This window comes from Aptenodytes patagonicus, chromosome 4 (assembly GCF_965638725.1).
Source record: "Aptenodytes patagonicus chromosome 4, bAptPat1.pri.cur, whole genome shotgun sequence".
NCBI classification, from domain to species: Eukaryota; Metazoa; Chordata; class Aves; order Sphenisciformes; family Spheniscidae; genus Aptenodytes; species Aptenodytes patagonicus.
In genome coordinates, this window is record NC_134952.1 from 81,504,464 (window position 1) to 81,530,990 (window position 26,527).

Consider the following 26,527-nt stretch of genomic DNA (forward strand, 5'->3'; position numbering starts at 1 on the left):
TATTTTTGACTACTTGGGATGTTTTCTCCTCTCCCCACGTTAACTTCCCAAGCAGTTTCAGAGCAGATGTTTGTGCTCTTGATCCTTGTCAGGCAATTGCTCCAGTCTGGGGCCATGGCTCGTACCAAGGGCTCCAGGGTGAAGCTGGCAGTAAACACTATCACCTCTTTCCTCTCCTGTGGAAACCTTCTTCTTGCTGAAGACGCAGCGTCTCCAAGGATCATTGCATAAACCTCACTACCTTCCCTACAAAGTGCAAAACAACTCCATAAATACACAGTGACACAAACATTAAAAACTCCAGTCGAGCCTTCCACAACAAGATCTCCTCTTTCAGCAGAGGACAAGAGAATAAACAAGAGATGACAAATGTTAGGTCATTCTCATCTTAAGCCAACATAACTCCGTGCTGCTGCCAAACATGAATCCTTTCTTCCTTCTGTCAGCTGAATCAGCAAGCTCATCCCAATTCATCAGGGAGCTGCACTACCGCTAGTGGACAAAGAAGGGGTTCAACAATATATAAAGTGTGATATATTAAAGGCACTAGAAAACAAACAAACAAACAAAAATGCACAAAGAAAAAAAAAAACCCTAGTATTAATAGTAGTACCCAACATTTAATCATAACATTTAATAACACCCGTAACATTTAATCCTAATACTTAGGGATGAGTTGAGCATGAATGTCCACACACTTTGTTCACTATCCTGTAGGCTGAAAGGGTACAGAACTAAAAGAAAGCCTTACAGCAAATAATTAAGACAAAAACTACGCGCCGAGAAGTCGTAATGAAAAAATACAAATTAAATGAAAAACAGTCCCATGCGGTTAGGAAGCAACGAAACGTCATTCTCAACTTCTTCCAGGAAATGAAGGTAAATCAGCACAGGCGTGTGAAGCTCTCAGCTGAAGGTCTGTACTCCAAGCACAAAAGTTAATTGGCAGCTAGCTTCTTTGCAATAGATTTAAAGATTTTAAGACCCAAAGGGATCAGCGTGATCGACAGATTTCACCTTCCATAAAACAGAGGTCAGAAAATGTCACGCAGTAATTCTTACATCAAATCTAAAAACTTTTAGGCTAAAGTAGAATATATATTCAGCTAAGGTATCCAGACCCCGCTTTGAAGATTTAAAGAGATGGAGTGTTCATTGCCAGCCTTTTAAAAATTTATCTACCTGCCCTTATTGCTAAGAAGGTTTGCCTAATACCCAGTTTCAGTAGCTCTTTCTTCAACAGAGGTAGCCACTGCTATTCACCCCCAGCTTTTTATTACACTCTTCATTTTCTTTAAGCAGTAAAATATAAAGCATATTTTCAAAAGTGAAATAAATAATGAGATCAAATTAAACGTCACAAAAGAAGAGGTACTCAACAGTGTGCATCATGCAGTTTCAGGGTGCTGTCTGGGAGAATCAATGGTAGATATTTACACTAAAATATTCATTAAGCACAGAGTGAATTAGTAATTGCTTTAATCATCTTTCATACAATAACCATCGTTGCTATTCTTTGTGTTCTCCTCCGCTCAGACAGTTTCAGGGACGTACTATCATGTTGATATTGCACAGTATCCATTGGAGTCAAAGGAAAAACATACATTAGGTAAGCGAGCAGCCCAGCAGATGGGCTTGCCAAACACCTTGTACAACGCAGATTCCCTGCATTATGCACTTCAATCACTTACTGAAACTGTATTTAGAATAAAATTGCTTTCTACCATCTTTGCCCTTACAGGGGACCTACAAAGTTGCTAGCAGCTGCCCTGAAGTCATTCAGCTGGTGGCTAAAGCGTGCATGAGACAGCAGCCCTGGGCTTGACCCCACGCGGGTGCTCTCCGTGCCCATGGTATTGCCCGTGATGCTGGAAAACTCCCTTTTTTTTTTTTTTAATTGGGCTCCCAGGGAAGTCGCTTGCTGGCTGTTCCTTGTACGCTGGGCTGTCCTGTTCCTCGCCAGGCTGACAAGCTCCTGTGCCCGAGTCCTCCCTTACAATAATCTTGTCATGTTATCAACAGCAGAGAGAGAATCAAAATCCTGCCCTTGTGTCATCACAAATCAGGATTTACCGACATGAAAGTTCAGGAGCTTACATTTTCAAAAGCTTGTTTGTAGGACTTATTCATAGGACTAAGCACAAAGCAAAGCAAAACCAGTGGGGCTTCTTTAATGTCCAAGCAAGCACTCCCACCCAGCAAATTACTTACCAAGCAAATAAAATAATTGCAGTAATTTCCACAAGAACAATAATAATGTTTGCCAGCTAAGTGGAAATTTGTTTATGGTAATACCATGAGCAAATGTCAACCCAGCCCCCTACTCCCATCCTTTCCAAAGAATAAGAATAATTTTACGGTCATATATATATATATATATGATCATATTACAGACAGACAGTTCTCTGCAGCCTTTTTGTTGATTAAAATGCACCCAGCTGCTGACATGTTTTGCGGAGCATAGAGACCAAATGCCTGCATCTACAACTGCTAAAATGGAAACCTGTCCACGTGCAGCTCAGAAAGACATGCTTATTTTTTTTCCCCTTTTTTGAAAGAAAAACTGTATTTTTTTTTTATAATAGCGAAATAACAAAGCCTAAATTCCCTACAAACTCTGAGGTTAAATATTTTCAGGAAGAAGTCTGTATCCGTTAGCAATACTGTATAATGCTGGACTAGATTGATGAAGGGGGAAAGCTCATTTTTTCATTTGAGAGAAAACATAGTTGTTAAAAGCACACCAGGTGCATGAATTCAAGTATATTTATTTACATTTAACATATGTTTTATTAAGTTATCCATAGCGAAGAGGAATGATTCATAAATTCAGGCTATTTATGTCAGGTCTCTGACATGAATACAGCTCTTGAACTAACTATACCCTCCAGCATTCATAAGTCATTACTTATCTTTACATCACTATAAACTGGTAACTGGCAAAATACACTGCCTTAAGTTAATGGGAAAAATCCTGTTTCTTTTTCTCATCTGCTGGAACAAACTCAACATACTAGTGATGTACTAGAAGCAAAGAGGAGCTAAGACAGGGGTGGAAGGCAAAACCGCTGTCCGTTGAAAAGGCGCAGTCTGGCAAACCCTCATGTGCGGGGTAGTCCCAAAATAGGTGCCAAAGAGTTTCTTCTGTGCTGGATGTCGTCAGGAAAAAGACACACATGCGCTTTCGTACCACCATCCAGAAACTATTTCTTACCTGAAAACGTTGCATCGCTAAACGTGCCTTCCGGTGCTGTAAGACACCTTCCTGATGTGCTGCTTTAAATGGCAGCATGTCTTAGTACGTATACATTATTTCTGAGACACGGTACTTCACATCAATGTAATATGCTGTTGCGTTGAACGTCAAATAGCTTGAATGCATTTCATTAATAAATAGAAAGCAATAAACCACAAAACTTTCATTCTGCTGTTCCACAGACAGCATTAATTGCAATAACCAGCCTTTCTACCGCGACCAACAATGAACCTTAAGTCCTTGAAGTGTAAGAATTAAAATCATAAGAAAACAACCATCCAGGACTAGAGGCTTCTTAGAAGATTTATTTTAAAAAGCTGTTTGTTGAGAACAGATTTTCTTTTCTGTTCACATATAATTTATAACATTCTGATGTATTTTCTTCAGAAGTGGTCACAAAATAATCTAGACTAACAACATAGGACTGGTAAAGTGCTTATTCTGACATCCCTCTATTATTTCTCCTGTTTCCAGAGTTTTCCCCTGATCTTCAGAGAGATGTATTACTCCTACACTGCATTGTACAATGCAGATAAAATACAGAAAAGTAACTGCTGTGCTTTAAGGTAGGTAGCCAGTGAATCCTCCAGAAACTCAAGGAGCTAGACCAATACCTGAAATTAAGCAAAACCTGATTTTTTTCCTTGCTGAAAGCTGGTGTGTTGTGAGCGATGTTCCGCTCTGTCAGACACGACTCTTTCTAACTCCCCAGTTCAGAAGGAAAAAAACCATTTAAATATAAATAGTCGTAAATGTTAAACAAATGAAGATTAATGCATATTTCTTACTGCCTACATATTTACACAGGTAAGAACCGGCCATAAATATTAGTGTGCCCTGAAGCCTACATGCTTGAAATTTTGCAGTCAAAAGCCAGAAGTGCCAACATTGTTGAACCAAATGGTTCTTAAAATAACCTCTTTCAAAAGAAACTCGGAGACATCTCTGAAAGTTTTAAGCATATTCTCTGCCAAAACTACTGAAACTGGCAATTAAACACAAAGACAAAAATAACTAATTCACCTTTGACTAAATCCAGTATTTTCTACAGGAGAAACCGAAGATCATATGCAGGAACGTGGCTCATATATGTGGCTTTCCAAAGAGACTCCTTTATGACAATTATTAATAACCGCCCCCAAAATCTAAGTATGCCTCACAAAAATTACTCCGATTGTGTGGCAGTTGTATCGAGTCAGACAAAAACAGAGGTGACTGTAAATAAAGGACTTTTGTAAGACAGAAAATTTGGTATTTCCTCATTTGCTTTTGTCCGAAATAAAGCTGTCTGAACTTCCTCCGTGTCCCGAAACAAAACAGCTGGGACTTTGCACCTATGGAGCTAGGAAGTCTTATGAGAACTGCAGTGCTGCGTGCCTGCCTGGCCTCACCGTCCTGTGGGGAAATCACAGTTTTTAACGTGCTGGCACGTGCTGGATGCTCAGGCCTGTCTTTTCTAGAAGATGGCTTTTGCAAAAAAAATGAGCCACATGCATCTAAGCTGCCTAAACAATCAACAATTAAGGAAATAAAAAATAAGCGTATACTGTTCCTTCCCTTCCCTGGCTCCTTTTTTTTCTCAAACTTCTTGAAGAAGTTGGAGTTTAATAGAAACAAAAAGCGTTACAGCGAAAACAAACTATATTTGCGTGAACTTAAATGGACTTTATGGCAATGTGAAATTGCCCCCAAATATCAGCACATTTCTTCAAACGTCTTTCCAGTGCAGCTGCAGAATGTGGTTTCCCTGAAAAGGCAGAGGCAGGGCAGTGCGTTAGGAAGACAGAGATACTAATATCGAATTTATGTAAAATGTTTTCAGGAAGAAGTTTTAACAGAAATAGAAATAACACTTGAAAAATTGTATTCTCCCCTCTGAAGATTTAAAGTTGAGAGAAAACACATTTTCCTCTGAAAAAAAGCAAAGCAAACTATTCATAGAAAATTAACAATCAACTCTATTTAATAGTAATATAAGCCTAGGAGATGCTAAATCACTGCTGTAGAGCTACAGAGGTTGTGCCCAGAACCTTTCATTCAGACCTAAATACCCAAATATCAGAGTATTTTCAGCATCTTTCCTAGAACGACCAGAAAAATACCACAGAACTCTTGGCACCTGGATTGTGAAGACACATTTCAAGACTACCAAAAAATAATTAAATGAACGTAGCAACCTTTCAGGGGACCATGAGTCCCTCCGTGCAGACCACCAGCCGATACCATCGCATCCCACCTCTTGGACCTGCCCGTGATGGCGCAGCGCTGCACCAGCCCTAAGCTCCCATTTCCTGCGTCCTCCAGAAAGAGCGAGCGTGTCCTGATCCGCGTGTCCCGATCCTGCTGGAAGTGTCTCCTTCGTAGGGATAACATGGAGTTAGCACCTTCCGTCTGCACCGCCAACAGCTCCGGCCTCGCGGTTCGCCATGTCTTCCACAGCTTTTCTCTTCCTCCTTTCCCTTCTCGTTCTTTGACTTACTTGGGCACTGTTTTTATAATATACACTTTTATGGTACGAGCAATATTATTTTTCCTCCCTCACGTGCTCCATTCCTTTGTCAGTGCTTTCCAGTACAGTTTTCTTACTCACATATGTAACCACATGGCTGAATCCTTGTTTTCTTGCCATAATTCAGTTTGTGTGACATGTCTGTCTAACTAGAGCTGTCTCTCTAAACCTGGCAAGTATTTTATCTCCCTGATTATTTTCTCAATCCATACTGGAATTTTCAGAAAGCAGAGAAATGTGGTAATAGAAATTCCTGCTGTTTCCTTTTCCCCAAAACACTAAATTTGGCCCTTTCAATGTTCTCTTGCTCAATGAAACAGCAACCAAAAGTCTATTTTAATTTCTCTCTTAACTTGCTCTTTCTCTCCTCAGTGTGAAAGCATGCAGTACGCAGCACGCTTGCTCGTTTTCAGAGTTTCTCTCTAAAGCCGAAAGCCTTCAGGCTCAGCGTAAATCTGGATCTAGCAAGAAACCGAGGCTGAAATTCTCCAAGACAGTTACCTGTGCTGCCACTTCTGCTGCTGGGCTCGGACAAAGTCCTTTTCTCTTCCTGCTATAGCTTTTGAGGTCTCCCCCTGGTTTTCTTCTCCTCCGCAGGTTGCCCTCACAGGATACCGAGGGTTTCTGCTCATGCCTCTATTCCCCGTTCAAAGAGAGAGGTTTCCGACTTGCTGTGCCAGACATAAACAAAAAAGTGAACGTTTCAGCCATGATAAGGAACAGAAGTGTAGCTGGTCATGCAACTTTTCGGATAGAAACCCCCAAACCTTCTCTCATTATACCCTTTATCATTTCTAGCAGTTTTCTGACCACTCTCACCCCAACTCACCTGTGGAAGGTCCACTTTTCCAACCCATTTTAACTGAAAACATCACACCCAGAATAAAGAGGTGGAGGAGAAACCTTCCAAAATACTGGCTTCCTTCCTCGCCTCATTGGAAAACGGGAGCAGTGCGGGTGTGCCTCTGCAAGGCAATCTGCATTTTAGAAATTCCCACGTTTATTTTCTTCTGCATGATAGCAAGAGCTTCTCGGGGAGCACGTTAACTCCTGTGCAAGTAGCATTTGCCGTACAGCGCTCTGGCTTTTTTGAATTACAGTGTTTTGGGAGGAGCCCTGTTAAAAGCTAACTTTATATCCGTCACAAAGTTTCCCTTAGATGCAGGCCGAGCATAGCAAGCAGCCATGTTTTTCATTTTATGCTTTAGGAATTTCTACAGGTTTAGCAGTTTTAAAACAGACGTTAAGATGATCTTTCTTTTTTTTTTTTTTTTAGCTGCAAAAAAGTCTTTAAATCTCCTGAATATGCACTATTTGACCTACTGAGCTCAATAATTTAATGGTGTAAGCCCTCAAATATGAAGTCAACAGACAGTTTAGATGAAGTGTCAATGGTGTGTAGGCAACAAGCTGACATAAATCCTAGAGAATTTAGCTTTTAAAAAAACCCCTTAATTCCTTCTTTACTTCAATTTTCTTCCAGGGCTCTCTGAAAGATCTCTTTGGAACCTTTTCACAGCTTTATATGGCTCTTTAAGCTATGTCAGCAGGATGAGCAGCAGCTTATAGGTATAGCAATGAAATTATAAGCAAACATATGTAAAAACACAGTGTCAGAACATTTCCTAAAATGGACTTTTCAGAAAATCAATACATTTCCACTAAGGTAGATCACCCAGCATCATCAGTGAAAGAATTTTACTAAACCAACTATAGCAAAAGAATCAAACCTAACCACCACCATCGAAAGCAATTATATTCATTACGAACCCGTAGGACCTCTTTAAATGACATAGCATTTCACGACCAGCTGTGCAACTCCATGGAGTCCAATTTGGATCTCAGCTCTATCTTTGTGCAGTTCCATCTTTGTATACTCAAAATAAAAGAAAAAAAAGTAATTCTCGGAAATTCAGGGGATTTTTGTTTTACCCAGACTATGAGTGGCATTGTGGGCATTTGATTATCCTAAAAACATCCTCAACGTTGCGTAACCACTGAGAGCTGCTGCAGGTTCTCACAACTGTAGATCCGGAGGACACTGTGGTTTGAAAATGTTCCTGCGCGTATAATTTCATAGCAAACATCCAACCTTCCACATTATCTTAACCTGAGGTGGAAATACTGATGAATCAACATTTTCTTAATTAACTTTATTTTAATCCTGGTATCACACTGATCCTTGAGGAAGGGAAATCTTTTTTCACTGACTTCAGCAGCAGCAAAATGGGAGCACCTATTGGTGTTTTTAATGAAGTTGAGAGATACTGACTGCATTTTTCAAGTAAAGAATGAAGGTCTCCCTTTAAAAACAAGTATTACAGATAAGTATTCATTCTTTCGGAGGCATACAGCTTTTTACAATGAAACTTAATGAAGTAGGCTGTAATGTATTTCCTGTAATATATTTCAATAAAAGAAAATATAAGCCAGTAAAGTTGCTCATGTAAGCATTCAGGATTTAAGGAATTAAACAACGAATGCATGAAGTTATTAACCTTCTTGGAGAATTAAAATGTGTCACTATGTGATGAATCAAAAGCAGCAGTCATTTCAAGTTTGAAGGATTGATTTTATACATGCAACCGAAACACAATTAAAACAACATGCAATTGTGTTGCGTCTACAGAAAATTTGACCAGACTTCTAGACCATTAAAACACCTTTGCAACAGCTTTTATTTGGTACATTCATACACCAGTTACCTCTTGGCAATGGCACAGACTCAGGAAGATTGTATTCTAGTACTTAGCCTCAAGGAACGGGACAGTCTAGTAAAATTAGCGATTTTTAGCGTTTTATTTCTTCGCAATATTCTGCTGTACTGGGAATATTAAGAGGATCAGCATGACTAAGTAAAATTTCGCTCATGCACGGCTTATTGCAAGAGCAACAAAAAAGCCCTGATACCAGACGAATCTATGTACAGGTTATCTGCATATGTCAGGTATTTAACGGTAAATTTTATAATAGGAAAGGCTTAGAAAATTTATAACATTTTCTCTCTGAGACGGGTCACAAGAATGTTCTCTGTTTAAACCAGCTGGAACACTGATACCATGAGATTAATTATAACATAGAAAAGATAAAAGAATTACCATATTTAAAAAAAAAAAAAAAACAAAACCAAAACCCAAATAGCAGAAATGAGAACAATGAGAGGTATTTTTTCAACTCACTGGAGTGTCCTACTACTTAAGGTAGCCCTTCCTGGTGCCCTTCTGCGTGTCACAGATTTTGTGTGTCCCCATCAATTCATTTTCCATTGGTATCATGCTTATCTTATTAGTACCGATCTGTCATTGTCAATTAGGAACTCAGGAGATCTTCAGGTTCTCTTAAAGTGGTCACTTGGCCATCAGATAATATCAAAACATCTTTACCATACCATTTAACAGATTTTTTTTTTAGCCTTTACTGATTTGTTCAGCTCCTGAGTCTTCTGGATGTTTAGGAATAGAACATGTTCATTATATTGCTAATGATATCATACGTTGCCTATGTACTACCCACACAATTAATTATAAGACCACATGCAGATACCATTTTTGCTATCTGTGTGGAGCTGACTAAGAGCTCCTGTACAAATGATTATCAAACAACATGTTAAAAAAATGTGCAACTGCTCACTGGCTGTATTCAAACAACAGCTCGTTTGCAGCTTCTTAGTAATTGAAACATAACAAGCTGAATTTTAAAATAAAGTTCAGGTTTGCCTCTTGATGAAAGATATTTCTGAATGACTAATTTAGAATTTTTCAACCCATTCTACTGAACGCAAGATAGATGCATCTGAACAGCAGAAAACCTGGGCATCATCTAGAGTTTAATGAGTGCTTCTCTGTCCCTAATGCCTGTGAGAACTCTGTCAGGGATGGAGATAAATTATTATTTTGAATCAGCCCTGAGTTCTCCCTACTGTTGTGTCCTGTCTCTCAGAGGACCCTGTAATGTATGCTTAAAAGGATGCACGACAGGACTCGGTGAAGAAGCTTCCTTCATCCCACCAGTGCTGCTGTCATTATTTTCCTCTGCTAACAGCAGGGAGAGCTGCCACTATAAAGCTCCCGTGATTATAGTCGCTTTCTAAAATGGCAATGTCCTTATCAAGAAATCACTCCCTCTTTATAAAACCCCTTTATTATTTCTGAGGAACAAAATTGTGCTCTGGAAGGATTACCCAAACACATCAGGGGACTGTGGTGAAAGGAACTTACACATTACTTTTGACCCATCTACTCTGTGAGCAGTAACCAATACTGTAGTCTTTTGAACAGGTCATTGGAGAAAAAAAAAACAACCAACCACAAAATCCAAACAAACAAAAAACCCACCTTACATGGAAGAAAAGCTCTCAGCTGGTCATTGTACCCCTCACCTGTCTGCTGAGACTTCTCTACCGGTTTTCATGTGGGAACAAAAGGAGGCAGACTTGAAGAAAAATGGGTTTTTTTAAGGCGAAGGGTTTCACAGGAGACCTGAATGTGGTGGGGGAATCCAAAGTACGTATTAAAATACAAGTCGGTTACACGGAGGGTGTACATTGATTCTCCCTTTTTGGTTTGTTTTCTTTCTGCTTCCCCCATGTCCATAAAGTAATTTCTTTCTTCAACTCTTCCTCTTTCTCACGTGGCACTTCCATCCTGTAAGCCAACTCCTTTATTTTCCTATGCTTTTCCTGCCTGTCTTCTCGCTTTCTCCCCTATCTCTGTTCCCTTTCACACTGAATCCAGAAATGGACATTGCACGAGTAACGGTTAAGCATCTGCAGACTCGTACCCCGTGCCATCTCTGGTTACTGTCCGGCAGACATTTAAAGCGTAGTTTACTTCTTAGCAATAACTGGGTTCAGGCCAGCACACCTTGCCCATTGCCGTTACTGAGATTCCCTGTGGTCTCTAGCTAGCTAATTTTTTTCATTAGCTCAAAAGACAATTGCTAACTCCCTGCGGTTAGGAAGCAACTTTCCTTACGGGTAAATTATTCCAAGTTGTCCAATGTAAGCATAATTAAAACAGAATGGTTGCTGCCACGTTAACCACAGACAACCTGGTCAAATACTAGAATGAAGCAATTTCATTCTCCCATTTCCTAATTTCATTTTTATTCCGATGAAACATGTCTGACGGAGTGGATGATACATGTAGGTTTATACCAAATCTATAACTGAGTATACCAAAGCTATAATTTTCCTTGAGGAATGTGACAACAGCACAGACCAATCTACTGATGCAAAGAAGCCTGGCCGTGATACCACCCACGGAGGCACGACAGAGCTATTACCTTGGTGTGAGGTCTTGGAAACTTTTCGCTGGTGAAAAGGAGTAAGGGTGCTGGACTTTCAATGTGAGATAGACAGAAAGATTTGACTGTTAAATCACAGAGCAGCGTGCTGTCATCCCAAACAGCCTCTTTTCACATCTGCCTTCTTTTTCTAAAGCCTTTTTGCTTTCCTGTTTACTTCCTCGCCACTATTTCTGAACTTTTCTGCTTTTAACCCTTTTCCTTAAAGAGTGATAGCTCGATTCTATCATACATTTCTATCGCAAACTTTGTGATGTAAATACTGTGACCTTCTCATGCGTTTTTTCTTACCTTGATCTCCGATGTCACTTGCAAAGCAACTCTAATGAGAGAATAATGCAAAAGTAAAGATAATTTTTAATAAGTCAGCTGGGAATCTCAGCACAGAGCTGTGCACACCTCACGACACTAGTTATACTATTATCCTCCAGGCACTTATAAATTTGCGCAAGCTCCTGCCCTCCAAAATGCCTTCCAGAGCCTGTGAGAAACACCTTTCGGCAGACGCAGGGACAGAAGGATGCCTCAGCCCCGTTGTTCCTCGAGCCAGCAGATGCGGTGATGCAGAGCACCCACGTGCCGGCATGGGTGCCTGTTGCAGCCTTTACAGCAAGCAGCTGGAGGAGCGATTCAATCGGCACAGTTATTTATAGTTTGAAACACAAGTGAAGTGTTTCACTTTCCTCTGAAGCCACCAGGGACACTCAAATCCTGTCTAAACATCTAGCTCTCTTCTCTGCTGCTACTATTTTGAGGGCTGTATTATCTTTCGCATAAATCTGCGTGGAAGCAAAACCTCCCATATCTGCTACTTCAGCTCAGCCCAGATTAGGTCACTTTTATATTTACATATTCTCACATTTTTGTGAAGGAAAGCTAGAGAATGAGGACAGTAGATGTGTCTGTTTATCGTTGAAATACACGTGCAGGTGGCCAGAGACAATTCAGGGCTTCTCTTCCCTGCGGAGGAGGACACAGTCCATCTTGCACCACTTGACATCTCATGGATCTTACTGAGAAGCCTCATCAACACACGATTTCAGAGATGACACAACTCCCTACCAATGAGTTGACAGCACCAGGAGAGAATCAGAATTTGGGACACCAGAATATGCCAGTGACAGCCTTCCCGAATTTCTCTGTTTCAATCCTGAGAGGCCAAGCTTTAGGAGTGTTAACGTGCATCCATGAAGCACAATGCTGCAAAGTGAGGTAGATGCTCTAGTAGAGGTCTCAAAAACTTTATATTTGTGTTAGCACAGCTTTATATCCAATTTTATTAGTTCTGCCTTTTAACAAATCTACCTAGCTCAAGTTGAAACGTTTGTACTAAATCTACCTCTGAGGCCCTTCCTCCCTCTATTAGATGGAGAGAGGAAGAATTACAAATTATAAATATAAATCTGCAATAATATCAACACAAATCTGTTAGTGAGATGATAGTGCTGGCCTGTACATAAGGACATGGGGTTTGTATGCGACAGCTCAGGGATGGCCACAGTGAACAGCAGAGTAAAGGGCGATTTAAACGTCTCTACTAAAAATTTGCCTGATGCCAGGGTGACAAAGGGCTGGTGAAACAAATACTTAACTCCTGAACAGATGTTCTCAGAGTAGGATGTTCTGCAGCACATGAGGAAAACTCATGTCTCCTGTTGAACAGGACTGGGTTCTGCTTTAGAGTCAGATGTATCTGAGCCAACAAAGAATAAAAGGCACCCCAGACTCGTAGTCTGGCATTAGGCCTGAGAAAAGGGGTTTTACATGAAACTGAGAAAATAAGGATGGAAAATAAGCAGAGAAAATCTTTTCCTAGCATAGAGCGTTGTGTAATAATGCATATTTTGCAAGCACACACCATCGTTTGTTTCTTAACTTTCACTGGGTACTCTTGCCCGTAGTTAGATACGGCTATAAACAAAATCCATGGGGAGGAAAAAGTATAAAGAAAAGAAAGATAAATTGAATTTTTTGTCCCCCCAAATCACACACCTTCAGTTGGAAGGAAAGATTTTAGCATACCTGCACACTGCTAATAGCAAGCTCTTTTGCTGCCCGATCAACTGGCAGTGTAGCTCATATCCCCCAAGCCCGACTTCTCCGCCTTGTAGGGCAGGAATAGGGTAAGGTAGCTGCCTGGAAATCACACACCGAGGTCACCTTCCATTCAGCAGCTATTTTCACACTCTAGAAAGGAGGGCTCCTGGCTATCTAGGTGCAAACCCTCTTCCTGACTGAACACTAAGTATATTTTAATTCCACTATTCCTATTCTCTGTATAGCAATATGTCATTCCCTATATACGTCAGGGATTTGGGCCAACACATACTTCAGGCTTTTGCCTGCAGTAACAGGTAATATACAAACCCAGCTCTTGGCCAGATCTTCCACACTGAACAAATTTGACAGGGGAACCACTGATGCAGAATGAATGCAAATCAGGACGCCAGTTTATTTTCCAGTCAGTTCTGCACCTAACTAGAATCTAATCCAGTTACGGTAAATATTCAAAATCTTGATGTAAGGGTGAAACATATGTAAATTGCCGTTGTGATTTTTTTTAAAGTAAACTAGAATCCAGCAAATCCATCTCGTTTCATTATTCTCTGCAGCAGAGAAGAAAATTCAGTTACCAAGAGCAAATTAAAAATAATAATACTAGCAACACATATTTTACAAATGCATTCTGCTTCTTAAAAAGTAAGGTCCCTGGACGCTATAGAAGCCAATAAATTATTGCACAGGCTCTACGCAAAGTATCTATGCAAAAAGTAGATTATCTGCTGACATGTGAAGAAATGAAACCGTGCCACTTCAAATCTGAGTACACCGCTGTCAGTGTGTTCTACACTTTTAATGAAATTTTAGAAGCAATCATTGATGACTATGCAGTAGTCATGTCTTCTGCCAGAGCTGTCAGTTTACATAAACTCCTAGTGGGGAAACCAATATTAATGGCTTAAGCTCCTCTGTACCCTGGAGCTACGTTTGGTTGTGAAGACGGGATAAGCAGGAACGCCAAGCGCCCTGCCCTGCTCCCCTGCCAGCTTGTGACGCGCCTTTCAGAAGACGGCCATAAACAGACATGAGTGCGTGCCTGCCTCTTCCGTCAAGGTTTTTAAAAGCAAACTTGTTGACCAGCGGACGAAAGCTAAATGGCTGTCTAGCCAAAATTACACTATGCTGCTGAAGGCATTTTTAACAGAGGAATTGCTGAGAGCTCGCTTTTCTTTTTTATACGCACTTGCATATCGAGTCAAGTGACAACACAATTTACGCATTCAAATGGAAATACAGAACATGTACTAAATAAAGCTGTATTAAGGCTTTACCAAATCACGGTTGGTTTTGTGCATCATTTACTCTAACCAGTTTTTAGACAAAAAATTATGCAGCTAGATACAGGAGAAGACCAAAAGCAGAAGTTTGCTCCCAGAGAATTTCATAGAAACAGTACAAAACATTTTATGCTAACATGAGCTAATAGCCATTTGGTTCCAGAAAAAAAAAGCCAAGGTTGTTTAACCGAGAGACATGAATTTAAAATCCTCTCAAATGTTGGTTGTTTTTGTTTTGTTTTTTTAAATTTCATGGCACTTTATCAGCAACTCAGTATTTTGTTAGAGAAAATGAGGTGATGTCTAGAAATCTAAATGATTCCGAAAGCATAGCGAGGACAATACAGTGTAGCTCCTGAGCCTTTTCTTGCAGAAAAAAAACCTGGTTTTCTGTGTAACCCTGTTACAATGAAAACAAGACAGAATTGTGACATTCTCACTAATATATGCACCTACAGAGCCACTGCCTTTGTCTGATGCAGTTTTCTGCACTGCCCTCACTTCACTCTTCCTCAGTTCTTGTACAAAACCTGCAGAAGCCAAAAGAAAGATTCTCAATAGTCCCACTGGTGCCCCTCAGGCTTCTAATGTTATAATTTGATTTAGGATTCTACATTGTACACTATTAAACAATGCAAATTATTAACAGTTAACATTCAAGAAACCGAGAAATTACTCTGATAACTGATATTGTTAAATATGTAGAACAAATAACAACACTCACCTTTTTTAGCAGCATGTTTATCAGAAGCAGAATATCCGTCATGGCAGAAAGGAGCTGCTTTGTTTTGAGAAGTAGTACCCAAGTACAATATTTGTGACCATTGTCTTGCGGACTACAGGTAAGCCTCCTTGTTTGTATAGCAAACTTCATCTGCTTTCAATAGTCATAAATTAAAAGGTTACAGGGTTTAAACCATTTCCCAGTTATGATATGTCTACCAGGCAGCAACAGCTGGGCAATAAACTTTTAGCCATAAATGTTTCTGAAAGCGGTAAGTTCATGGCCAAAGCCATAACTACGGTAACATCAATTGATGTCCAAAATGCAATCTAGCTGCGTAGTTCCCTTTAACACAAAACGATATCTTACATTGCAAGGTACTTACCAGCAGCCTCCAGGTTAAATAAGACGGGTTAAGGTCAGGTGGGATGGCTCTGAAAGGCTTCGTTGAGTCAACCTGAGATTTGTGGCCTCCTCTGAGCTTCCAGCGTTCCCTGATTTCATCCCCATTCTATCGAACGCTCTCAATATCACTTTAGACTGGATATTGAAATCACTTAGCAGCAATAAAAAAGAGGAGCGCTGCAGAATTGAATCCCATTTTGCTCAGCACACATCTCTAAACTATTACCAGTGTGAAATGAAATCTAATGTCTCCCTTAGCAATCCCATCTTCTTTGTCCTTTTGTTTTTTCAGGAGCGTTATGATACACTAAAGCCATTTGGACACACAATAGTACACGGGTTGTACCACAGATTTCAAGAAGAGATTTCCAAATTTATGTAGCCATTGCATCAGGTTGCTTTTCAGCCATCACGAACTCACAGAGAAATCCATTAACAAAGGTAGAAAGAGACAGTGCAAACATCTTAGATAAAAGACAAACTTACATAAAATGGCTAGAAAATGGAGAATGGTGAAGTTACCTTAGTAAAAAATTTTTATCTTATCTAATCTTCAGAGCACTCATACTAGTCTGACTTTATGGGAAGAAAGACAAAACCCTTTGCTATCATTTCACGAGTATTATTATTATTAGTAGTATTATTTCATACAATATTAAAACAAAGTAACCTTCTGTTAGGCTGAGTATATAAGCCCAACCTACCGTCTCCCTTTCTGTTGCTAGGGGTTTATGTTCTCTTTCCCCATCGGATTCTTAATTACTGAAATTTGATTTACAGATAAGATGGCAATAACAAAGCTATGGTTACCTGCGACCCATTTCCTTTTCTTTTCCTTATGTTAAGGTTCATGGTACTAGAAAATGGAAAATGTGACCGAGTCTCTGCAGTTTCATCTAATGCCCTCTTTGGGGACGTGAGCTCTACGATGGTACAAACACTGTACAGAAAATGCGACCGGCTGAAATCCAAATGCCTTGACTTTCATGGGGAAAACAGGGCAACTGCTTATGGGCCTGTGCTATCTGAGATGCATCTTCTTAGTACTGCTAAATGCTCCCTGATTGTCACAGTCTTGTTTTTCTGTTGTTCACGATGCCCCTCTCTCTCTCCAACCACATCTTCTCTTCCATAGCATTGGAAGTTTTGCTGAAATAATGTACGAGGCAGATGACTGATCTGCAGACCAACTAAGTGATGAATTTGCAGGGCAAGTGAGGATATAACATGCCCCAAGGAGGAGTTTTGGGGGAGGATTACTGTGTTGTCAATTATTGAGAACAGATGTAGCTTATAGAGCTTGGGCGGAAAGCTCATCTGATTGCTCTTGGCCAAGTTTAGATGATGGCTAGTCAACAAAATGCGATGCCCAAGAGACTGTGAAACTAAACCTTCCGGAAACATGTCCAAAGAATAAACCAAGTGTAAGGCAATACTGTACTAATAAATCAAGTGAGCCTCTTAACAGTAACAGAGTCAGATATGCGTATAACGATTCTGTTTAAACCATCTGAGGAGCTTGTCAAAGCTGTTCTATCAAAATAATATACATAATTACTTCTATTAAATACAAAGAGATAGTCAGCTTCTAGTTTTCCTCAAATGTAATAAATGCTATTACTTTTTGTATTAATGAAGATAGCAGTCTCTTAGATAGCTGCATGTTATAGTGTCTTCTTGGACAGCATTTTTAACTCCTCACTATTATTTCTGGAGTGCACTAGTTCCAAAAATGTCATGAAGACAGGATCTGGCATGGTGAGTCCTTGATGCAGCTCATCAGAATTACAGGCTGACTGGTTATAAAGTAAAAACTCCTAAATAAAAATAAAACAGTGTTGGAAGGGAAGCTTGCTAAATATCTGCACTGGTAATCTTGGGCAGTCAATAGGAATGGTATATAAAATATAGAAGTATACAAAATTAGCAAAATACAAGCTAAAGATGAATGCTATTTAAAATATGTATCTACTCTACAGAATACAACTGAGTGAATTTATTGCCTATTACAAGGTAATTAACTATTTCATGGTAGGATCAGTGTGAAGGTTTTCTCCATATGACTTTCAAACAGAACATGTCAATCAGTGCTAGACCAGAATATGAAGCTATTGCTTGCATTAAATAGCATCTTATTATGTGGAGTAAGATAACGTTTGGCATGAATAAAATTATCACAATTTGTCCTTTCATTCATGTTCAAAGTTCAGCAGAAACCTACTGGAAATTGTACTTTCACCATTTTATTTTTCATCTCTAAAATATAATTGCTGCTTAAATGAAAGCACTCAACTTGGTTGCCCAAACATATTTTGGATGTGGAAAATGGATAACTTCAAAACTGTGTGTTCAGTTTCTGCCACTTTTACAATCAACCGGCATAAGGGATGATTAAAGCAAAGAGAAGACATACATTAATGTAGGAAATTGAACATAGTGGCCAATTTGAGACCGAACATCCAGAATCACCAGCAGTCAGGAGTAAAGCTGAGTTCCACAAGGCGGAATTCCTAGCTAAAAACCTGGGGAAGCAACAGCCTACACCACATACATCCTCTTGTAGAGGCGCCCATCTCAGGCATGGGAGCCCTTTCTCTGCCCATTTTTCAGCCTGGACTTCACCTTCGATTGTCCATATCCCAGGTGACAATGGAGTTTTTCTCTTTCCTGAGACGGCTTCCCTCTTCCCGTTATTTTCTTTAAACAAACAAGAAAGTAAAAAAAAAAATGAAAACAAGTACCAGAAAAAGAAAAAGAGTTCTTGTTTTCTAGCCCCAACATAGATTGCAGGATGTAAAGTAAATGTTTGTTCTTACATTTCCCTGATTAGACTTGAATTCCTAGTATTAATAACCACTGCAATTTGTAGTTAGTTCCCTGGAAGGAAATTTCACACAAAAGTCGTTCATCTTTCTTTAGTTCTTCTGTTTCCATAGACACTGGAAACAGAGCAATAAAAGCTCTCAGGATTCCTTGGGTGATGAACAGATGGGTGGAAGGATAGGTAGAAGAGTGCCTTTCTGAAGTGCAGGTGTAGGGTTCGTATCTACACCAGTCTTCTCCCTTCTCCTGGGCCATGTTTCCAGGAGACGGATGTTCTAGCTTAATGTATTTTTTTTTTCCCTTTTATTCGCACATGTATATCTGGGTGAAAACCTCTTGTTGCCTTTTATATGAGCAATAATACCCCCACTGCAAACAAAGGTGAAAAGCTCTTTAAATAGAAAAATATTGTTTCACCAGGTACAAAAGTTTACCCCAGCACTAAAAGCAACGGTTATTGATGCTTCCCCCCAGTCAAGGTTCTTGCTATTTATGTCTCTAAGTCGAGGTATATGGTAGACAAGCATTTTATATCATTTACAGGTTACGTAAGTTATAACAGCATCCTGATGTCAAAATTAAATTTTATTTCATAAGACAGTGCCTCTTAAAGTACCTTTTACGCATAAATGTAAAGCAAGACTATTAGCATGGCTGTTAGACCATAATAAAGAACGTTCATGATTCGTCTCTTAATTATGCTTTTTCACTATCATACTGTGGCAGTACAATTCCCTTTTCAACCACAAACCATGTTCATGACATACATATAATGCAATAAAATTGACACAGATAAGAGCAATGGGTCACATTATTCTGTATGATTGAATCAGAAGACAATGCAACTGCAGAGAATTTGTAATTCAGTGAGTCTCTTTCAGAAGATTCTGGAAGATCCCATTGCCGCAGATAAACCAAACAGCAATAGACTATACAACTGCAGTTTAGTACATGTGCCTTTTCATGCAATTAATCTCATATAGCAAAAAAAGCATCATGTCTTGGATTAATGATAATATTGGGTGGGTCACCATTAGCCACCTGCTGCTGATACAAACCGTAACAAAGGACACAGCATAGCACGGAAGGACCCACATTACAGAAGAGTTTTGCACCTTAGAAGAAGTTGAAGATCTAAAAGCCTATCTTAGAAACCCTCCCGACCCCAGCAGCACATCCAGTTCTATTTCGTTAGATGGCGGAATGATGTACATGGAAGGGTCTCTAGCTCTGGAGAAGGGCAGAAATGTCCTGAAAGATTGAACTGAGCGGCACAAGGCACTTGTCTGAGGAAGGTGGCCACGAAAAAGCTTTAACCTTGGAACGTTAACAAGAAAACTTGCAAACATAATAAAGAAGATAGTTGTTGGGGTTTTTTCCCCCCCCTAAATAGCTCTTTAACCTTATAATTAGAAACTCCGTAGCCTTGATGGTGAGAAAATGGGAATTTCTGTCACAGTCACCCAACTAGGACCCATGAGTCTAACACAAAGGCAACTTTTATAGAGCTTCTCCAATATGGGTTGCAGTCTGGTTCGATGAGATGGAATGGAGCCTCAGTTTCTAAAGAAGTTCAGCTTATTTTCAAGTGTGATTTTTCCTGAATAAAATAAGATCTAAAAGAGCAATCAAAAGTTAAAGATTCATGAGATACAAGCATTTAAAAAATAGAAATTTTGGCAAAGTGTAGCCATTGAACAGCTGTAAACACATTCAGCCTAGTCACAGTGTACATTTTATATGTCGGAATGTATTTCCTTATAATGATGAATTAACTGACAGTTCATTATGACTTCATACAATAACTAGTTACACTTCTACAAAAAGTCAATTTCTTCGGTTCAGCCTGTTCTTTACGCTACATGCATAGTAATTTTTGGTGCAACCTTGGTTTTTTTTACCAAATCTCATTGACATAAAGCTGTTGAAAAGGGGACAACAATCAAGATCTTAGTTTTATTGGCTGTGTTTTGTACTTACATGACAGGCATTTGTCTGCTTAGGTAAGAGAGAAGTGTTGATTGATTTCAGTAATATAAACACGTTTTCTTAGAAAAATGGGTCTTCTGGACCAGAGAATATTCCATTAAAGATAGAAATGTGGAGAAAAACAATTAGAATTAAAATGTATTACATGCTCTTGGAATTTTCCTTGTCCTATTCGTGTAATTACAGTGCAGTATTTTGTTCTGTATGCAAATGTTGACAACTTCACTTTTTTCTAATCTGAATAATTTCGTATCAATCTGAAGAAGCAATATCCACATGGGAATTGGCTTAAAGCAATGAAAGAAGCTTTTACCAAATGTTCTCCAAGAAAAGCTGATGTTTTGCATGTATTTGGGAGACAGGCACAGCACTGAACCAGATATTTCGGCTACCACATGGTGCAGTCTACAGAGACAAGCCAGATGTTTAGCACTAGTTCTGAGACCCTAGTATCTATGGGGAATTTTGCTATTTATTTGGAAAACATTTTATTTAAAAAAACCCGAACACATCAGCAGCATATAGCTTGTTATAGCAAATGTACAACCTAAAGTTTTCGAGAACATCAGGTTTTTTTGAAAGAAAGAGGGTTTTAAAAAGCACTCGCACACTTCAGCTTTAAAAAGCACAGTCTTTATTGATCTAAAATAGGCTGGGCCACTGTAGCCCAATTATTTCTGAATAATAGCAGGTCATTATTAAAAAGAGAAGAATGATAACACCGGACATATCACAAAAGAGACTGTCAGATGTAAGCACCCATAGGAATAATGTGTGGGGTCTTGCATGTTCAAGAATAACTCCCACAGAATAAGATGAGGAATATGGGGTTGGACTTTTTATCCTCTTGTGCTTTTTTGTTCTGTGTGAAGACAATAGCACTGGATTTTTAAAGTGTGGACTTACTTTTCAGCAGGCTGAAGATACCTGCAGTTTTAAAAGGTCGCTGGACTTGATTGCTCATTAGTCTTCAGCCATCTTTTAAATAGACAAAAGCCAAATCATTGGCATTGTAAATTGGTCTACAATGTCATCAGCATATAAAGATAAAAGCTCTGACTCTGATACTGGTCGGCCACCATCCAGCAGTTACACTATTTCCAATGACACTAGAAAAAAACAATATTCTTTACGCACATACTACCTGCTGGTTTTTTTCCTTTAGTCTAGAAACTTGCTACAATTTGCTATAAACCATTGGCCTAGCCTACCTTGCATAAACGCCAGGGTGGGAGGGAAGCTCACAGAATTACCGCTGCCTTTGGTGTGCTGAATAGTGTAATATTTTCATGGTCTGAAAAAAACAGTGAAAGTGACATCCAGGATCTCTTCAGTTTCTGTTATTTACTCCTAATATATAGTTCCCCTTAGATAAGATAACATTTCTATTCCAGGCACAACAAAAGTTTAAAAGTGATGATGTGAAGCCAGGGAACAACAACTGCAATACCACTTCCAAGTGCCGGGCTGCAAATAAAGCCATACCTGCAGACAATACAGGGCATTTGCGCAGGCTATAAATTAATACAGAAATTGAGCTACTTTTTGCAGATGAAACTGGCTGTAGCCTTCTCTTAAGAAGTCACATAAAGCAGGCTAACTGAGCCAGTCAAACCTACCCAGCTGAATACGCTTGGCGCAAGTGGGCAGTTCTTGCTGAACTCAAGCCGTGGCACCGGCCATCATTGAAAAAATAGAAAAAAATAGAAAACCAAAGAAAGGTTGGTGGCTGGGGTTTTTTGGAGGGGTGGGGAGTGGAAAAGAGAAGGAGGAACAGCTGCTTTGCTATTGGTTTATCATCGTGCTGTTACGACTACGACCTTATCTATACTGGATATCTATACGGTGCCTTTCAGTCCCCTGACAAACTTAACAGCTGTGGGGTTATTATGGCTAGCACAAATCTCTCCGTAAGAACTAGATACCACACCACTCTATTTTAAGTGTGATATAATGGAAAATGGGATCTCAAATGGCCTTTAGCTGTTAACCTCAGGAAGCAGCTTTAAAAATACTATATTTGTTATTGTAGTTGTTAATAGTTTGAAAAGGATGACTCCTAGGACTGCAAGAGCTCGTTGACTTCACATACGTACACCCTTCTCTGAGGTCAAATGGGAATCGTTCATGAGCACACAGTTGAGAGAAGAATTACCTAATGAAGTGCTCTTGCCTGAGCACATCCAGCTCAGACAGCGCTTTCATGCGAACATAAAAAGGAGCTTTTAATGTGAAAACCTGTTTTTGTCTGAAACTCGGAAATGTTTATGGGAAATTCTGCCTCTAGGCTCTGAGACACGCACACGCATAAACGCACAGAGCATTGTTTGCATTTACATCATTGTGATCTCAAGGGGGAAAAGGTCTGAAAAACAAATCTGTTTTTACAAAAGGACTGAATGAAATTATCCAAGTCAGAACATCTTAGTAACAGTGACAGCCAAAGGTACTTACCAAGGCAGACTTTGTCGAAATCCAATCTGTTGATAGGCTCTTCAAGAAACAAGATACAAAAGTCAAAAGCATGCATTTCGAAGTCAATACTGCAGAACTCTGCATTGAACTTCACCAGTTTAGTGATGAGAAAAGAGGGCATTAGATAGGGACATTTATTTTGGGAACTGGAGAGAATGGGTGATGGCGAAGTGATTATGTTATGGACAGTGTAATGTCCACAGTAGCTACTTCGATGATTAATTCACTTATCACCACATGGCAACTCCACAGCATATGAAGATATTAAATAAGAATTCCCCTGAGAATCTCAACTGACATTTCAGGTGTGACTCATTTGACTTACACAGTGAATTGTCAGACCATATCTTAGAACAAGGTAGACATTTTTTTAAAGTTTCATTAGACTTACGGAGTTTGTTTTTGTGTATAGTGCAAGCTCTCTTTTATTTCTTTTCTTTTCTTTTCTTTTCATAGGTGGTATTTCAATGGAATATCAATCAGGTAAAAGTTAATTTCATTCATAAGAACCATTGACTGCTAAAAGTGCTCGCCTCTTACACGAGAGAGTTCCAAATAACAGCTGGTATGACTATATTTTTTGAGTCAACTAATTGGCTGAATTATTCTGAAGTGTGCACCAGAGGGAATGATGAACAAAGTCACTGACTCAAGAGGAGGAATGAGCAAGAAAAAGTTTGTAAGAAAAGGCAAGTGCAATGACAGATTTATGCTTTTTCTTTTGTTTTAGTCTGTGAGGTTGTTGGTAACATTGGGTGTTTGCAGCTTTTGAACCCATCCTGACCTGGCAAACCTTAGGGTTAATGCTCTGGTTCCTGTCGAGACGGGCCGAAGGGCAGAAAGGAGAGTGGCAGATGAAGAGCCGGGATGCAAAGAGGGGGACAAATACGAACAAATGTGGTGTCGGGAGTCACCAAGGGACCCCGGTGAGGATGTTCAGATGGGAAGTGCTGGGGATGGGAGCTTTGAGGGCCCACAGGACGTCTGGATCTGGGTGAGGGACCAAGCGAGTAACTGCTGATGGGGTATGGAGGCGATGAGCAGCAAGAAGTCACATGGAAAGGGGAACAGAGCAGGACGCTGGATCCAGAGCAGTAAGGCCAGACTGGTTGGGTAAATAGGCTGGGATTGGGATCGACTACTGGAGATGAGGACCACTTAGTGCTGCCGCTTATTCCTGTAGCTCGGTGGAGGGGACAGAAGGATGTGGGTGACTGTTGCTGCCGGTCTATATGCATGGCACTATAAAATGTCTTACAGTTTGCTCTTCAAAGGCCTGGCAAATTTCACACCATGTATGAAACAAGAATATGCCATGATCACAGATTGTCTGTGCGGGCTTTTTTCAGACACCTTAGGTATTGCTATTGTCTCTGACTATACGATGATAGGCTGTTTTTCCAATATTACCTGTCTCATTCAGTGCTAGAATGGTCCTGTTCTGGTATTGCTGCCAGGTGGAAGGGAGTTGTCTATAAAACCCCAGTTCCACCTGCAGCAGGGGTTGGAAACTGTATAGTGCATAGGAGAGGAAACAAGACAGACAATCACACCTGCCCCGGAGAATAAGATTCATGCTCTGCAACAGATCTCTCACGTGATGCTAAAATACACATTATAAAAAGAAAAAAACACAAAAGACAACTATTGGTGTGTTTCTCATGCTCTGGGAGCCTGACTCCCAGTTTGACTGACAGATCATCAAAAATACATCTCAAGAGCATAGTGAACCCCTAAGATCTCCCATTCTGCCTTCCTGCATAACATGAGCCGCAGAATTTCACCCAGTCATTTCTGTATCCATGCAGAACATGGTCTGATTGAACTAACAAAATCCAACATTTTTGATCGTACAACTGCCAGCCTTCACCTTGGAAGCGTAATCAGATTGGATTGCCTACCAATATTTAGAAAATTAGCTAGGAAAGATCCTGTTAAGCAATGCTTGCAAATTTAGATTTGTATTTCTGGAACTTTTTATTTCTTATTGAGGTCTTGAGAATACGTAAGATATGAACAGGCAAACGCATTATCTTCTGCACCTTTTCCCTACTATGAAACAGGAAAAAAATAACAATAGCAACACTCCCACGAACTGTTACAAAATAGAAGATTCATACACGATTGTCTATGCTTAAACCACGAGGGAGTGAAATACAAAGACAAAAGAGACATAAAGTCAGTATCATGATTAGATTAAAAAAAGGAAAGCAAATACTTCAAACCTGTCTGTTAAGCAATGCTGTTTGGGAATGCTTTCCTTGCTTTCCATATTGCTTCCCCATTGGGAGGAGGGTGGAATGCATGTGTTGATTTTGCTAAAATTTCCTTCTAAAAAGGCTGTTTAACTTTGAAGTAACACTGAAACACAAATAACCTCACTCAATTTACATACAAACTACTCTGACAAGCCAAATGCCTTCCCTTGGCAATAGCTGAAGCAACACAGCCTGTGTCTGAAGCATTTCAGCTGTCCTGCTCGTTCAGCACTGCTCAGACACTTCACATTCTGCAGTAAATGAGGATATAGCTACCTACAATAAAGTCGGGGAGAAAATTCAGTAAATTTTAAGCCTGTAAATGTCCAGTCCCGACTTCCTTCTTAACATTTTGCTTCAGCAAAGCACTTAGGTCTTGATGACAGTGAGGGGAATTGATAGTGTTTGTTATTCACCTTCTTTTAGTTGTTCTGTGAACCGAAAAAAATGAAGATATTTATTGGTGCACAGTCAGTTTCCATCAAAAAGCTGAATCTGATTGTATTTTGGTTTTACTTTTGATAGGTTTCTCACAGAAAATACCTCTTCTTTTCTTCTTAATCCATTCTGGGTTCCTAAGTCTGCACAGAAGCTCACACTTTTTGCGTAATTACTTTTAAAGCCTTCTCCCGCCATAACATGGCTGTCTCTTTAAACTACTTATTACGTTTCTCTTCCTCTATTAGTCTTTGTTGACGGTCAGTCAGCTTTAGGTAGTGAATACTGTAGGCAAGACTGCCTGTGCCCTGGGAATCTCCTCTGCAGAGAGAACAAAACAGCTTCACTCACTTCTCCGTGAGTGGATCTGTGCAATCTAGAAAGGGTTACCGGCTTAATTTGCAGGCAGAAGTGGCTCTCCATCGTTCCTCCCGTTGCTCAGCGGCTGTGTGTTTGAACAGGAGAGTCAAAGCTGTATCAAGAGCATTCCCTAAACACCAGAAGTAGAGGAAAAACTAGCACAACTCTCTGGTGCATTAGCTGCGACACTTAGGAACCATTTTATTCAATATTTAATCCTAAGGTTCTTTTAGCAGCTTGTTCAATTACTGGATGAAAGAAAGAAAGAAAGGGAAAAAAAACCCACCAGCATAGATACGATTAGCCAAGACTTCCCATCACCACCACCACCACCACCATTTATCACCAGCCTTGAGAAATCAAATCTTTTTATTCTCTCCCACTCATTCCGCTCACGTTTAGTACTTCTATGTCAAATGCAGCAGGTTCAAAAGGAGTGACTGGGAAATACTTTTTTTCTCAAGTAGCCCAATGGTTAGAGCGCTGTTTTGAATGGTGCGAGCTCGCTTTTGCCTTAGCTAAGCCACACACAAGTATTAAAGCAACGCATTCAGTGAAGCAGCAGGAAAGCCTCACTCCTTCTCTGCAGATTCTGGAAAAAAAAAAAAAGGTATAAAGAAAGGGCTTAGATACGTACTCCAGGAAAGG